We start from the raw sequence: 16249 nt of genomic DNA, 5'->3' as shown, positions 1-16249 counted from the left end.
CCCTAATACAAAAATTCAGCTTATTGGGAATCAATGTAAAATAACACCTTTTTTCATCTTTTTTAACCGGATTATAATGATTTCAATTGAACAGTCGACTCCGAGTACCTACTAGTTGTAGGTAAACCGAATATAATGGGTCAAAAATATTATTGGTCATAAGTTGAAATTTCATATTCTTGTGCGAAGAGACACGTTAATTATTTATTAGTATTATTGGAAATCGAGTCTCATTCATTCCGATCGATAGGGCTGCAGACCTGCAGTATGTTTGACGTACAGGGTGGGCAAATAAGCGAGGTAAGCGGCTATATCTCAGGACTCACTCATCGTAGATACTTGGGGTAAAAATTTTTACCACTAAAGTGTACAAGAAAACACAATGGCAATTGTTTTGAAGTTCATACCCCTACCGCTAGGGGCATAATAGCTATCGACGAGTAGAAAAATGAATTTCGAAAATGTTTCATATAAAGTTGAAGCAAAAAAATCATCACTGTAATCCTTGGAAAATTGTCTATCTTTTTGAATTGTCACTTTCGATTTTACGACATCAAATAAGGGTAGGGGAAAGGGAGAAATCTGACTGATTGAAATGCATGTAACTCAGTTTGGCTCAACATTTTTGAGCAAATTAGATCTCGTCTAAGAGATAATATCTTGTTGATTGAGGACAAAATATACTCATGATAAATTTGTTTTTGCTGCTTTCGATAAGGGGGCTAAGTCAGAAGTTCATTGTTTTGTTCATTTAACTCCGAAATTTCAAATGTAATGATACGATTTTCTTAACAGAAACAGAAGTTCCATCAAATTTTCATGAAACTTATGACTTAGCGCCCCCTATCGAAAGCAGCAAAAACAAATTTATTATGAGTATATTTTGTCCTCAATCAACAAGATATTATTCTTCAGACGAGATCTAATTTGTTCAAAAATGTTGAGCCAAACTGAAGTTACAGGCACACCAATCAGTCAGATTTCTCCCTTTCACCTACCCTTATTTGACGTCGTAAAATCGAAAGTGACAATTCAAAAAGATAGGGTATTTTACAGGGATTACAGTGATGATATTTTTTCTTCAACTTCATATAAAACATTTTCGAGTAAAATTCATTTTTCCACTCAACGATAGCTATTACGCCCCCTGGTGGTAAAGGTATGAACTTCAAAACAATTTCCAGTGTGTTTTCTTGTACATTTTAGTGGTAAACATTTTTACCACAAGTCTCTACGATGAGTGGATCCTGAGATATAGCCGCTGAGTTTCCTTTATATTGGCTCACATCAAACATAGTGGTATGCACTAGGATTATGGTGCTTCCTGCGTAGTAGTGTGAAATATACCCTACCTCGAAGTATTTGGTTCCGCTTGTCCATTTATGTCTATTTTTGATAAGCATCCATGACACAATATCTATTGCGTATCGAAAACAAGAAGTCACCTTATACCGTAAATTAGATAAGGCTCATAACATCAGGGTTTAGTAGAATACCGAACATGCATATGAGCAAAATAATGAAAAGTCCCAGGTCTGAATCCACTGGTTAGGGAATTAATTTTCTCTAATTCTGTGGTTATTCCGTTCATTCTTCCACATCTTGTAGAACAAAATCGTGCGAGAATATATCAGAAACGCACAGTTTTCATGGTTATATTTTTTTATTCTATGTTGGAACTCCGAACTTTCCGCTACGGCTTTATCTGTCAATTCATCAAATTGCCTTAAAGAAATCAGTTCTGCCAACCAACATTTTTCAATGCAAAAATCACTAAATTATATTTATGGAAATATTTCATTAGTTTCAATGAAAATGCAATGAATTAGAGAAAATAATGTATAATACTCGTACAGAAGGCTCATTCTACCACTCGTTCATTCCAAAACTCGCCACTTCGTGGCTCGTTTTTGAATTTTGAACTCGTGGAAGAATATCAATGCCTTCTGCACTTGTATTATAAATAACTATTCTGACTGAAGGTATTCCCACTCCGTTACACTGTTGGGTAAGGTGGTTGGGATACATACAGCAACAAAACCTACACAGCACACAACCGGATTTAAGAACTAGCATATGCTCTGAGTATTTGAACGGTTTTACAGAGGATTAGCAATGTGGAGATAAAGAACAAATAATGTATAAAAATCGTTATGGACGAGCATAACCTGCATAACTTCTTAGTTGAACTGAAAATTAATTCATTCTCCTGTGTTTGTTATAATATTTCATGATTTTCTATTCAATTGGATGTCTGAAGAGTATAATAATTATTGACAACAAGAGAACTTACTGAACATTTTGTAAAGTAGGTTACAAATTGAAATACAATAAAATTTCTTACGATGCCAAAATTACGAAAACAATCAGGTTAAGAATAATTGAAGGTTGGTTATTATACATATCTATTCTGTTGTGGTTACCTTGGATCTTACTCTTCAAATGAATTTTCCTCAAGTGAGAGATCGTACGTAAAGGTCGTCGATAAGTATAGGATTTTTATCTCAGTTTGCTAACATCGATAAATAAATAATTCCAGACAATTGAATTATCTATTATACTCTTTGAACATATCATTCCATTCTATGAATACCAAAAATTTTTATGATGAAAAACTATTAACTTGTCATGGTATTTTTAAAGAATATTTTTGAAACGAATGAAGTGAAATTTTATTTTTGAAAGGATATTTCATTATCTTCAGTTGAAACAGGAAATGAAATCAGTGAAATGGACTAGGGGCATCTTTTTATTTTTTCACTTCATCATCATCTTACAAAATTCGTAGAGGAACTTTTATAAAAGATTTGCATCATTTTAGTTATTTGGGAATCACGTATTGATATGCTTTATATACATATATCAGTTATCAAATATCAAAATTAACTGATAAAATTTGAATTGGCGCGATACTGAGAGATCTCAGATTTGTGCAGATGACGTGAAACCGACAAATTTAATCAGATTTCCGAATATCCTACTATCAAGAGACCACTATCTCGTTTGATTGACATCTCAAATCTCACGGCGAGATATATTAGAATATCTCCATTATGTTCCCATTTCAAATTGCCTTAATTTTTAATTGACCTAAATCGATCATGAGTGGAACTGCTCAACCTTGTCTCCACTGAAATGGAACGACCTTTGCAAATTTGTCATCTGGAGAATGCTCCAAAAACCTTGACAATGATCATATCTGAGAGAAGGTTAATTTCCCTGAACCACTTCAAGAGATTTTCTAATTCTAGCAAATATTGTAAAATTTGAAGACATATTCAGTGTTGCAGTATTAGAATTTTTCTTGTCATGTGAGTATAAGAGTATATTGTTCTTTCAAGACATATTCAGTGCAGTATTCTGCAGCATTGAGTTTTTTCTTAATGACATGTGAATATTATTCTTGAGTTGATTGGAAATAAATAATCTCACTTGAACTCGTGTGAACTTTTTCAACTGCAATCAGTTAAATATTGATGACAAAAATTGATTTTTGATACATTCAACCTCGGGCAACGCGATTCTCAAGAATAGATATTAGTCTGGTTTGGTATCAGGTGTCCCAAATTCGTTGTCCAATGAAGGGAACTCTGAATCCCTTTGAGCTAGAAAAAATGAAATATGAAAAATGAATATTTTCGGGTTTGAATTTGGAGAGAATTAATTTGGTGAAAACCGTAACTTCATAAATTCAGCTGTTTTCAAGAGCTGTTGAAGCTGTTGAAAGAGAAAATTGCAAAATGACGTGGAATGCAAAGTTCTCATAACTTCTTTATTACTGGTGATATAAACATAAAACAAACCCATTTCACACATACTTTTTTCAGTAGGATATATTGTTGTAATCATTCGTTTTCTATTGTAGTTTTGAAGTTATAATACAAACTTGTGTTTTTTTAAATTTAATCCATACAAATTTGTAAAACAAATAAAATCGCTCTTCCCATCACAAAAAAATATAACATGATATAGGTATAAATTTCTTATCGAAGTATAAAAAAAAAGATGTCATTCATTTTTTTCTTGCTGAAAGAGATTCTGAGATCCCCTCATTGAACAACGAATTTTGGACACTCGATACAACACAATAGGCCTTTGGATAAATGAAATATGAGAATCACTACGTTTGACAAAAATATCTATGGTCTAAATCGTAATTTTTTTTTCTTCAGCACCGCATGATTCGAAAGTTAAGACCTCTATGTTTATACTCATATGAAGTTTATCAAATTGAGTTAACCCAATAACAGTTTTTCTATTTAAATCTACAATAAATAAATAAAAAAAATAAATTTATTTCATCGCATATCAATTTCAAATGAATCCCTCTCAAACTCATCCATCTACTATAATAAATCATCCAATTATCAAACATTTGAACAGATTTTCTGAAATAAATCGTCCAATCATAAAGCATTTTTTGCAGATTTTCTGGAATCAAATCAAATCAAATGTATTCTAACATAAATTAAGTACAATGCTTGCATACCTACATATTAAATCTAAATAAAAAAACAAAGTTATGTCCTCTCCCTGGACTGGAAACACATCTCAGCACTAAAGTACTTGTGTAATAAGTTTCCATATAGTTTCAAGAAAAATACACATTCAAATTATACCCTGATCCTGACGTGCAAAGGTGGTTCATCTTTGGAATATCTGTACCAAAGTACCAAGGTTAACTCAGCAGAGGGCAGTGGTAGGTGAATTTTATCTATGAATTATATTTCAAAGGGTAGTAAGTATAAAATTCTTTTTTTTTTGTCAATAGCATCGAACTGAATATTTTGATTTCTTCAGAAAAAATCTATACGGAACAAAACTTCCATTTCTAATATATGCAAGACAGATTCCTGCATATTTGATATATTTATATTTTCTAAAATCTTGAAACACTTTTATGCTCTCATTTCAAAATCTATCTATCTCTATTTTATGCAGGAACGAAATGTTTTACGTTTCATTATCGATGTTATTAAAATAATCACTTCATGTTCGAACAACACTTGAACGTTCTAAGTTACGCAATTATATTTTTCTCACGACTGCCATTCAACATTAAATGTACAATTATAGTTTTGAATTATTTCCTCGACAAACGATGGGCGGCCGTTTTGATTTCCTTGAGTTGTATCCTCTTTCATTTTTTTCTATTGAGTAGGAATCGTAAGAGTAGTTGTCTATAATTATGAAGTACTATTGCTTTATCGTCCAGGAAATGATCTACAAGTTCTTCATAATGTCATCGAATTATTTGGAAAAAATCGGTTTCACCTGTTGTATAATCGCTATAATGATTCCTATTTGTTTCTGTCATTGATTCTCGTTATGTTGCCGTTATTCTTCCACAAGTTATACGTCATTATGAAATAATTAAACGATTTTTGAATTTTGAGCCGGGCGTAGTATCAAACGATAAAGTTCAACCCACTGATGACCCATGTCTCATATACAGGAATAAGGAATTACCTAGAAATATGAAATTTGCTGGGTAGGTTCATCTTGAATACACCGAATAAATTTGTTGAAATCAGACTAGACTTCATAAATATGCACATTAAAAATGTCCTTCTGTGCAGAATTTTGTTTAACCACCATAGAAAAGTTAAGAAGAATATAACAAAAAAATTACCATACCATACCAGAACCATACCATTTATAGAAAATTCTTAGAGATCAAGACCAGATATTATAGTAACGTCAGTCTTCTCAGAAAAATTCTTTCAGGTTCTATTTTCATAGTCTTATCTGACAGGGCTACAATGAATTAAATTTCAATTCGAGTAAAACTCATACTCGAGTATGAATATTTTCCAAGCATTAATGGACCAATTACTATTAGCTAAATTAAGATGTGTATAACTTGCAGTTTTAGATTTTGCATGTAGATAAAGAATCAACATGTCAAGTACCGTACAAAATTTCTTGTTAATAGCGTTATCAAAACCATAGATGATTCAAGCTGAGTATCGGGAAAACCTAATATTTCAGTTTCAATGACAACAGATCCGACAAGGTTGAAATTTTGCATATATCTGAAAAAATCAGCACTTCAAGCCTCTTCCGTTTTGATATCGTTATTAAAATCACAACAAAATCAAGAAAAATATGAGGACAAAAAAATGAGTCAATCACTGACTTGATGTTTACCCGAATTGTGACATAATACACGGATATGGATATGGATCACCGAATTGCGACACTGAACCTGAATTGGACTATTCACACTGGATTGAGAAAAGACCGAAAATGGAATGATACTCTGCATCTACTTACCTACACACTAAGGCTAATGTAAAATTTTGTAATATTTGTGATTTTACTCACAGAAAACAATTTCACTTGGTTTTCTTTATTTTTTTTATATTCATGTCATTAGTCCCTCATATAAATCGATAGTTTAATTTGAGGGAGTACTTTTTGTTTAATTCATGTATATGTAAACTTTGATGATGAATATATGTTATTATTATTATTATGTCAGGAGGTTTAGAGCGCTCGTCATTCACTCGCTAAATGGAACTTGGAACTTCTTTATCTTCCGCAGTTATTATTATTTACTGCTCAATCACAATATCATTCACCTCAGGTGAGCTATTTTGATCTGCTCTAGCAGGTGGCACTATGCCACTCAGAAGGTTTGTGTAATCATTACACAATCTTTGTGCCAATAGAAGTTTGGCTTTAACACACACTTCCTAAGGATCTTTGGTCTCTTGTGTTTCCTAAGGGCTTTTTCATCATAGTCGCAAGTCTTACTTTGCGTGATTTTTCATCTTACTGAAGGTCTTCACGCTCAGGTATTTCATATGGTCTAGGAAACTTGCTAATTGCTACAATATATCTAAATACATACAGGGCGCAATTGACGAATGAATGAAGCAGCGCTCCTGACTTAAGTCAGGGCTTTTCTTATCTTTATGAATGATTAATTCAATATAAAAGTCTAAAAATATTTGAACATCTAACTGCCCATTATTAAAAGAATGTCGAAGGTAAAAAGTTGATAATTTGGTTTTTGTTATATTCTATTATATCGAGTGGTGTATATTATATCACTATAGTCTCTTATAAAAAGCATTCAGTTTTATATTCACCCTCCTATTTTTGAGAACGGGGAGAATGACGGAACTATTATCTACTTAGCGGGTGTAGGAAATGTATCATCTGCTCTTGTAGCAGGTGACTTAGACTACCATAATCATTAGGGCTAAAAATTCTTGAAGAAAGTTCTTGCTTCGTTCCATTTTGTACCTAGTATCAATTTTTCATTGTTATTAATGAATGACAGACACATGTTCAAGCTTATTCAATATATCAACAATATAATTGTTTTCTCTGTAATTTATTTTCAATCTCATATTCTTCTACAATCATAGTACATTGTGGATTGCAGATTATCGACTATCAACTATCTAGCATGATTTTTGTGGAACAAAATGAAGCAAACGAAATTCAATATTCAGAGCTTCCAATAAAATGTTGCTACTATATTAAAACACAACCAGAAATCCCACTTTAGTCCTCTATATCTTCTGTCAACAAAAATTAATGCCTCGTAGTAGTCATTTGAGTTATGAAGATGGTAAAGAGTTGGCCAATAATAATAGTGGTATATGATGGTGGTTTACATGAGATTTGTTGAATATTCAATTATTTGGGATGTTCCATCATAAAGGATATCACGTCAACAACAATTAGTTATGTCTTCGAGCTGATGCCGATTGGTTTGGATAACATCCTTTAGAACTGTTGATCTTATAGGCTACCTTCCACACAATACACACTTAGGAATTTTTACGAAATAATCAATCACTCTTGTAAATCTAACAATTTCTTAAGGAGCTTCTGCAGTCAGGATTAAGAGCTGGTTTACTCAAAAGTGTATCCTCAGGGAGGGCAAGAAAGCTCTGAGCATTTGCACACTATAGTTGTCAGTATTTTTTCCTGTTCTCAGAGCATGTTGAGAGGATCTGTCGACTCTCACATTCGATACCAAAAATATGTGTAGCAAAAATGTCGTGTACGCAGTCCTAAAATACACCGAATCTCTATCCACGTTAGCTGTATGAGCTTCTTTGTACAAGATGGCATAAATCAAATCTCCTTCTCCTTGAGTACTGGAGTTCTTCTTCAGTGGAGTGTCTTATTTTGGACCTTCACAGATGCACTGTTGCGAAAAGTTAAAAGTTTGTTTATTTAGTGATGGCACTCTAAATTTGAAATTCTTTTTAATTGTGAATGGAATGATTGCAAATTTTGAGGAAATAAATCAGGTTGCACCTTTTTTTAGTCATACCAGAGCTATCTGAATGCGTGAGCTTATCGGGTCTTGTTCCTGGCTCTTGTCATTATGCCATTGTCGAGCATGAGCCCCAATGGCAGATATAGTGTCCAAGAGAGACGAAATTTAGACAATATCACAAATAACACAAATATCCCTTCAAAATTATCCATTATAAAGACAAAGTGAAATACAGTTGACAAAATAAATGACAGACGACGCTGAAACACCTTGACAGCATAGAGTACAGTTTACAGTAGTGCTTATGAAATCTTTTATCGGGCTTTTCGAATGATCAATCCCTGGTAATCTCATGAACCGATAATAATGTTAAACCTGCTCATATTCAATTTCCCCTGTTGCATGAGTTTGTAATGAAAGAGCGCTCCGTTGAACACTAGACGAGAAGCTTATCAAGTGTCAATTCTATATCAGTATAGGTGTTTAATATTGTGTATTATAAATTAAATTTTATCGATTCTAAATATACCTCCTATTTTTCTTTGTATCGCTGATTATCATAATAATTTTTTTGAGCAAATGTAATATTATTTCCCACCATTTGTCCTTTATGAAAAACCTACTAGATCATGCGAAAATCATTAATCTAAACTGAGATTAATTTTTTCGCATGACCTAGCAGCTAACACTTCACTTTGTATATTTTCAATGAAGTTTTGCTGAGTATGTTATGTGATGAATGAAAAATTCGAATAACAGAAATACTCCAATTTGCTTTAACGTTTTTGAATTTTAATTATTGACCATCGTTCCTGTTATATGTAAGTGTACAAGAACATTTTAATTGAGATCTAACTATTCAGCAGGTTTTACAATAACACCTGTTGAATAAAAATAAACTATTTCCAGGAATTTCAGATATGTTATAGGTCCGAATTTGAGAATGAATTTCTCAATATTTTTTTCAGAACTCGTAGTTGTTACAGAACATACCTTCACAAAGTTTCATTGTCTTATTATCCTCATCCGTCTGTACTTTCAACAATCCATTGTCAACGATCGATTCACACAATCAATTACAATCATATTCATCGACTCATCCACAATATTGCAATAGACAAGTACTATTTTTAAACACACATATTTCAATTAATCACAACTAACTCCAACTGAATTAACATGCTTAGCAACTAACAAGGCGAGTTCGTGTTAACCACAGAGTATTCTTAAAAGCCCGAAGGAACCGCACAATGTTTACACTTATCGAAATGCCAAACGTCGGACAGTCTTTTCCGTAAGAGCGGTTGCGTGCGAAGACACGGCAGCTCAGTAACTTCTCGCGTCACCTGTTGCATCCACAAGCAACTGAAACGTGCACACGGCTTAGCACGGCCGTTGTTTTCAGTCCCCACTCGGTTTCGCCTTGTCCGCTTAAGTCGCTAAACTTTTACTATCGGCCTTATCTTTCCTCTCGGATACGGATTGATATGTAAATCGATGGTTTCACTTTCGCCAAATCGATGCGTTCTCACCGGTCTATCGGGTTCGATTGTTGTTTTGCTTTGACTGTCACTTGGCGCGCATTATAAGCAATCAAAGGTCGTTTTATGTTGGCACTTGATGAATGACCGGAAACGAGAGAATTAAATGCAGTTTAAAACGACGAGGATTAGATTTCGATGATTGGATAATGTTACACAAATTATCATTCATTTTGTTATGGGATTAATTCATTGCAATTTACTGAGTCTTTTTTCGTTTTCTTTCTTTTATTTAAGGAATTAATGTTTTTCTAAGATTCATTTATTTATTAAGTCGAAGTAGCCCTATAACGTCAAGTCGCGGCTTTTCTAGTAACTAAAAATTGCTGTGGTCGCGGTTTCATCATTGAAATAACCAGCATAAATTATTTTCATAATGTTTGCTTCCCAAATTACGAAATATACAGTAATGATTAATCCACCAACTACTTGAGACATTTTTGCATTTTTAATTTGTGAATTATATACTTTAATTGCACTCTGTTCCTTTTTTCTGAGTGGTTAATAGCTGAGGATATTCCTAAATTTATACTCTGGTCTTTATTATTTTTGGTGAACTCATTTAATGAATACATATTCAAATGTAATTGAAAATATTTTTTTTGGATTACTCGATGACAACAAAAAAAGAGATAAAGCGATATTTAATTTCGAAATATAATATGAATAAACTATATATTGTTTATAGATCTTTCACCGAGCTGCTTGATGACGGACTCGAGTTGTTGGTTATATCTCCAACCACATTTGTCACAATTCTATAAAAATCCTGTCTTCGGTCGTTATACGAAGAATTATTGAAATTTGTTATCTGAGTTGGGAACTAACACATTTTGTACCAATTATCTGAAGAGAAGTTATTAATTGTTCAACAACTCAATTTTGAAATAATTCTACATTCATAGATTTGTGGTACCTAATCTTTATGATAGCCAATGTCAAAGTGTTAAAATTCATCAATTGTTCCCGCATTCAAAATTATGTACCTTCAACTTTGAATATACCTTCTCGGTTGCTTTCCATAGTCCACTATCTACCATTTTCAAAAATCATCAAAATAAATTAATTTCACTTTTTGTTCCGTAAGTATTCTCTGGATTTACCACAAAATCATATTCTATTTTTTTGTTTATCACATTAGTGTGAAAAAGTTTGCAATAAGTATCCTTTCATAAAATTTTTTGGAATTGTAACTAATCAACTTTATGGAATTGTAATATAATATCATTTTTCAATATTAAATAAATAAATAAATAAATAATAGTTTATTGTGACATAAACATAAATCGCAGAGGCTGAAGCCTGTACGCGATATACAATTAACATATGAACAATATTACAATAGCCACATTTGAAATAAATCTAATTCTGAATAAAAACTGAATAAATAATGGAATTGATCGAATCATATCAAAATGAGGATAACTTGAAGTGTCGAGAACTCAGTGATGACTCTTTAGTGTTGTAACCTTGGTGACATGCAGTTGAGGATTACCGGTGCATCATCTAGAGGCCGATCTAAGGTAGGCAGGAATTCTTGGATATGAGGTTTCATCCATGATTCAACCATTGATTATGGATTGAATATATTTTCTTCCTTTTTCAAAAATCCATTTCCTTATCATAATTTGTTGTTTCTTATTGTGTCTTATGTCTTTCAGGTTCTTCGGGATCATACTATAAATGCGTGGAGCCAGGTATGTGAAGCATCTTTGTCCAATTCGCTTTTCTGCTCTAGGAATCACGTGAATTATCTTACTTCTTGTTTCATAACTGCAATCGGTTTGTCTTAATGTGAGTTGTATTCTTCTAGAACAGATGGCCGTTAATATCTGGGATACAAATAACTGTTGAGGATTCATTGCCCGCGATAAGAAGTATAATTCGTCTGAAGGAAACAAATGGGGCTTTCCGTAGATTACACGGAGCAACCATTTCTGGACCACTTCTACTCTTTTTATATGACATTCGTATGCTCCACCCCAGGCAATAATTCCATACTTTATCAGCGATTGGCATAGAGCATTATATATCTGCATTAGCCTTTCTATTTCCAAATACTTTTTAAGGTATCTAAACTTTGATAGAAGGCATCTAAGTTTTCTTACCAAATTGTCTATATGTAAGTTCCATTTTAGATGTCTATCGATGGTAATGCCGAGATACTTGATGGAGTCAGTTTCGGGTATGATTGTGCAATCGTTGACTTTCAGAGGACCCAAGTTCGGAAGACCTGACTCATAGGAAGTAAACGGTAAGTACTTTGTTTTTTTCACGTTCATTGTTAATTCATTCATCTCAAACCACTGTTTTATTTTGAAAAGGTCTTTTTCAGACTCAGATTTCAGTTCTTGCCAAGAATTTCCCTCGTACAATATGGCAGTGTCATCCGCAAAACTGATAACCTCACCTTTCTTCTCCATTTGTAATAAACCATTCATATAAACTAAGAACAATATCGGTCCCATCACTGTTCCTTGGGGTACTCCACATTCGATGTTCCTCATCTTACTAGAATAATCCTTTATTTTTACAAATTGGACTCTATCAGTTAAATAGCTTTTCAATAATTCATATGATTTACCCCGGAATCCGTTTCGGTAGAGTTTATCTAAAAGTTTTTTGTGTGAAACAGTATCGAAGGCCTTTTCAAGGTCTACAAAGACACACAGACCAGTTTTTCTACCATCTAACCAACTGTATATCCTCGCTATCATTCTCCTAATCGCATCTTCAGTCGATTTACCTTCTCTGAAACCGTACTGGTGTTCAGATATAATTTTATTTTTTTCTAGGAACTTGACAATTCTGATCTTCAATAATTTCTCTACAATTTTGGCTACATTCGATATAAGACATATCGGTCTATAATTTGTCATCTTGTCCTTTTCTCCTGATTTAAAAATTGGTTTGATAACCCCCACTTTGAAAATTCTAGGAAACCTAGCTGACTCGAAACACATATTCGTCATTAATACAAGGGGTTCAACAATTTCTTCTTGAATATTCTTCAGCAGTTCTGATCTAATTCCATCAACGCCAGGAGATCCTCCGTTTTTTTGTTTTTGTATCACTTCTTTCACTTCATTTGGACTTGTTGGGAATAGAAAAAATGTCTCATTACAAAAAATTTCACCCTCTTTCTTTTCTAAACTATAAGGTATATTATCTGCTAGCTTTTTACCTACTTCGTTGTAATATCTTCCGAATTCCTCTACAATTTGTTCCGTGTTTCTTACTTCCTGTCCTTCATTATTAATGATAGATTTTATTTCTGTTGCAGGTTTGGATCTACCGCAGAGGTTATCCACGTAAGACCAAAGTGATTTTGTTGCTGAAGTGTATTTCGTGACAAAGGTGTTCATGTAATCTCTTTTAGCATTCCTGATCAACTTGTGTAAAATATTTCTGTATCTTGTATATTGTTGTTTCAACTCAGTATTGTATTGATATTTCATCATTTCCTTGTATAAATAGTTTTTTCTGTTTATGGCTCTTAGTAATCCCTGAGTGATCCAGTTGCTTCTCCCAGATTTCCTATGGCTCAACTCAATTTTTGTTGTATGTTTCTGTGTGTAATGTTTTAATAAATCAATAAACAATTCTGCGAATGAGTCTACATCTTTATTTTTCATCAATTCGTGCCAATCAATTTCCTTTAAATCATTTTTTAATTTCTGATAATCAATATAAGTTTTATATTTAATAACTTTTTCGGGAGGTTTTTCTTTCAGGTTGAGGCATAAACTAATTGCATAATGATCAGTGATGTCCGCACGAATAATAAACGATCTATTCTGATTTACAACAGATTGGCGACATCTCAGAAATATATGGTCAAGGCAACTACCACTAGAAGGCCTAGTTACATTATTTATATAGGATTTATATCCAAAAAAACTGAAGACATTCATGTATTCATCAACTATTTCATTATTCGATAAAAGATCAATGTTAATATCTCCTACAATTAAATGATAATCCCACGTACTATCATTACTTGTTGTTGTTCCAATGTATTCAGCTAAGTCTCTATTGAACTTTTTTGGACATCCTTTTGGAGAACGATAGATTCCTGTTATTTTAAGTTTTTTCATTTCGAATACAAGGTCTAGTTCCACCGCTTTAATTTCTCCTATACTTATTATCTTGCCGTTAAACATCAAATCGTTCCTGATATATATCACAACCCCGTCATTTTTGTTGAAAGTTCCATAATTATACATGTATGTGTATCCTTCGATTTTATAAAGATCCACGTTATCTATCATAAATGTTTCCGTTAAAACAATCACATGAAAATCATCTGTATATGTTCTCAACATTAATTTGAACTCGTCAAAATTCCTGTCGATACTTCTGATATTATTGTGAATGATTTTAAATTTTGATTCTATGTTATAATGTTTGAGATCCCCAACATAATCTATATATTCTGCTTCATGTGTTTCCCCCTCAAAATCCCTCAAGAATTGATCCATGTATATACAATTAAAACTTAAAATAGATGAATAAAGAGTAGTTTACCTTAGCTTTTCTAACCTCCCTTCTTTCCTTTCTTTCCACTGTTATCAGCTTTTTGTTCTTTCTTGGCAACTCCACTACCTGATGACTGCTTTGGTTCTGTTGTTACCAGTTTTTGCTCTCTCCTGGCACTACTACTCCCCGAAGACTGTGATCTCGTTCTGCTCTTTATTTCCCACTCCTTGGTCCTTTCCAGCACCTGATTAATCGTTGAAATCTCCTTGCTGATCTTAGAGTCCTCTTCCACTGTCAAGTGTTCGTGTTCAGTTAACATCTGTGTAATACGGGATATGGGGGCCGGACTATTAGGTGCGCTGCTTACTAAATCAGTTGGTATGCTAGATGGATTTTCTTCAATATGAGTCTGTAGTTCCAATACAGTTTGAGTCTTAAGTTGCTGCACAGAAAATTTATCACCATTTACGACAAGGAGCTTTTGCCAGATGTATGCCCTCTGATTGTTCGCTCTTGCCAAGTTCAGTTGTTGGCGCAGTATTTTGAAATCGTCACGATCTTCTTCACAAAGGTCTTCGTTTATGAAAATACGGGATCCCTTTAATTTGTGTCGATTCTTCATAACCTTAGACTTGGCCAGGAAGGATACAAATTCGATTTTTACCACTGGTTTAGTTTTTCCCAATCTATATATATTATTAACTTCTGTTTCTAGCAGATTGATATTCAAAATGGCATTCAGTTTGGAGACAACGCACTTTACCAAATTGGAACTATCGGGTTCCAATCCAGAGATGATGATATTATTCTTCAACGATCTTCTCTTTATCTCCAATATCTCGCTTTCTACTCTGGAGAGTCTTTGTTCACAGTTTTCCAATCTTTCACCCGTGTCTATCCCCACCTGCTTTATTTCTTCTCTTAACTTCGCAAGTTCCTCCTTGATAATGATGGTTTGATTGGCAAATTCAGTCTTTAAAAACCTCGCTAGTTCCTCATTTACTGCCATCCTCCTTTTTCGATATCTCGACGTGTATGTTACGCTTTATAACTCTTGCTTGTGATACCTCCAGATGTCGTGTGATAATCAGGATATCCCGGAATGAATGATAAATTTCCACTCAAATAATCGCAAATACACGCGAAAAAAAATTAAATTGATTTGAAAATCACTCAGCCAAATATAAACTTTCTACTTGTATTTACTCTTTTATAATTTCGCCAATATTTAAAATATATTGCGTCTTTAATTCACGAAATAATATGGAGCACTCGAATTCACAACTTCCCATATGGCTACTATATTAAGAAAAAAAATATTCTAATCGCAAATTCGATAGTAATATGTTGTGTTGCTTTTGAGGACGAAAAACATGGGTTACTTAATTTTGAGCTGGAGAGGTTCTATACCGATAAGAAACAATTCACCATTTTTTATTTCAAAGTAAAAAAACCGGATGAGACAGTTTATTCGTTTAATGTTTGTAGGGATATTATTCCTAACTTGGATGCTAGATGTATTAATGCTACTAGATTCTGATTTCAGCAGCCGAATGAGGCACGTCCAATGAAAATCAGCTTTATGAATAGTTCTCATATGTCTTTTATGCTTAAAAATAACAAAAAAATAGAACTTTAGGATCAGTTTAAACATTTGAAAATAAGACTGGATTTGACTTTACGTCAAAGGGATTATCAGAGACAAGTTTGGAAGGATTTCAAATCCCGACGTGTGAATGGTCAGGAGAACATTTATGTATCATATTCAAATGGCATATACAATAATAAAGAAAAAAAAACTTGAATAGGCATCCAACACGCAAAATACAACTCTCAATAATATTTTCATATATTATCAGAAATGCAGAGGACTTCAAAAATACATTAATTTCACAGGGTGGCCCGGGAAGATCTTCATGGAGGACTCAAGAGGTTTCAATCGCCAGAGTGCCTCCGTCTGGGCCTCCATCATGCTATATGACGG

General features: G+C 33.3%; 1 protein-coding gene across 1 annotated transcript in view; it reads right to left on the bottom strand.

The window, feature by feature from the left end:
• The window catches only part of LOC123673707 (ras-GEF domain-containing family member 1B-like), a 200457-nt gene extending 190684 nt beyond the window's left edge, over nt 1-9773 (bottom strand). The window contains exon 1 of the mRNA XM_045608332.1: nt 9239-9773. The gene's annotated coding sequence lies outside the window, so the exon portion shown is untranslated. The remainder of the gene's footprint in view (nt 1-9238) is intronic.
• Between the last annotated feature and the right edge of the window lie 6476 nt (nt 9774-16249).

This window comes from Harmonia axyridis, chromosome 2 (assembly GCF_914767665.1).
Source record: "Harmonia axyridis chromosome 2, icHarAxyr1.1, whole genome shotgun sequence".
NCBI classification, from domain to species: Eukaryota; Metazoa; Arthropoda; class Insecta; order Coleoptera; family Coccinellidae; genus Harmonia; species Harmonia axyridis.
Note: the sequence above shows the minus strand (reverse complement) of the source record. Positions and strands in the feature narration are given on the sequence as shown.